A 1,632-nucleotide genomic window follows, 5' to 3' on the forward strand; every position below is an offset into this window, starting at 1 on the left:
ATTTATTTATTTGTATTAAGGTATGTGTTAATAAGTATTATGTCTTAGGCTTTACGAATATGATTTTATTGACTCCTCATTGCCATTCTATGAGATGGTTTGTATTATTAGTTACATTTTTGTGAAAAAGGAACCCAGGCAGAGAGCTAGTGAATTAGGAAGCGGTGGAGCAATCCGACTGCTTCCCAAGCCCATACTCTTTCTACTCTTCCTAACAGTGCTGCATGGGAAGCCATTTACTATGTGGAACAGAATAGTGAAATAGTGCCAAATTTTCTGTAGATTGATCACAGAAAAATTGAGTCATTCCAGAGTAGGGAAGACTGTTTCTGGATGTAGTCAGTGAACTACAAGTTCCAAAGGAAATAGGTTTCAAGTCATCTCTTTCTTCTACTCTTAATATTAGAGAGAACACACGTTCCAGGAGCCCTCAAGTGCAAGAGTTCTCTGGCCAAGGCCCTTGGGTGATTTCAGATTCAAAGAGACATTTGGAAGCAGCTTGGCAGCACTCTGTAAAGCATTTGCTCTTTAGCAAATGGACTGAGTTACTGCACATCACTGTCACCGTGGCACAGGGCTACAAGTTAATCAAGTGACAAAAGAAGAGAGAAAGAGACAAGCAAGTACTAGCATCGACTCTCCTCTGCGTAGTCCACTCCCAGGCTTCAAGGTGTCCCTTACGACATTAGCAAACAGAACAATGGTTTCATTGCAACCCCTTTCAGGCAATGGTCCTTAAAACATCTTGCAGGTGACAGGATGCATTAGTCACTCGACAGTGTTGAACTGCAACTAAAGTGCTCCATAAATGTCACACTGATAGGGCCATCCTGAAATAGCAAGGCATCAACTAAACGTAGGCGACTCAGTCTTCTCTGTATCAAATATGAGGCGTAACAAAGGTTTGGAGAGTTTTAGCTGAATAAATATTTCTATAATGCCTTTTTTGTTTCAAAGAACTAACACATTCATATGCATGAAAATTAATACTCCCCTATCACAACTTTTTCATGTAGAGAAAACTTCTTAAAATAACTTTCCAAAACCTGTCAAAACTAACCTAGTTTTGTCAAAATAGTCAATACATTTGTGAACTCATTTTGCCTTTCCTTTCACCATTTACTGTAAAATTTTTCATTATTCTTTTTAGCTGAAATGCATTTTTTTGATCCCAGACAATGCTAACGTTCTATCACCCCAGACAATGTTTGTAATGACCAAACTAGTGGATGATTAAAGAGCCACTGACACATTTTTGCTAAAGGATGAATAAAATCAGAAGCAAATTTCCAAGCCCAAACTGCTAAAATAGAGGGAAGTTATATTTGGTAGTCATGGCCTTCTCATAAAGCAACTATATGATCTTTACTAATGATTTTAACTTTCTAGGAGTCATGCCAGGCTGGGCTAGATTTCCCAGTCTTCCAGAGAAGTTGGAATGGCTGTTAGTTCCTGCAATAAATATTTCTTAAAAGTCTGAGGGTAAAGTCACATCGTGGATTTGAATTTCTCTATTTACCCACGAATATGACATACCGTATCTCTTCAATGTCACCTTCAGACCAGAGGTTCCAAAGCTGAAACAGGAGACTTTTATTTGGCTTCCCTTATACTTGTGACAAGTGAAAAAAA

At 38.3% G+C, this 1,632-nt stretch overlaps 1 protein-coding gene across 1 annotated transcript in view; it reads right to left on the minus strand.

Annotated features, from left to right (window-relative positions):
* PDE1A (phosphodiesterase 1A, calmodulin-dependent) overlaps positions 1 to 1,632 on the minus strand; it is a 362,008-nt gene that overhangs the window by 73,822 nt on the left and 286,554 nt on the right. The window lies entirely within an intron of this gene.

This window comes from Propithecus coquereli, unplaced genomic scaffold (genome assembly GCF_000956105.1).
Source record: "Propithecus coquereli isolate 6110/MARCELLA unplaced genomic scaffold, Pcoq_1.0 Scaffold35, whole genome shotgun sequence".
Lineage (NCBI taxonomy): Eukaryota > Metazoa > Chordata > Mammalia > Primates > Indriidae > Propithecus > Propithecus coquereli.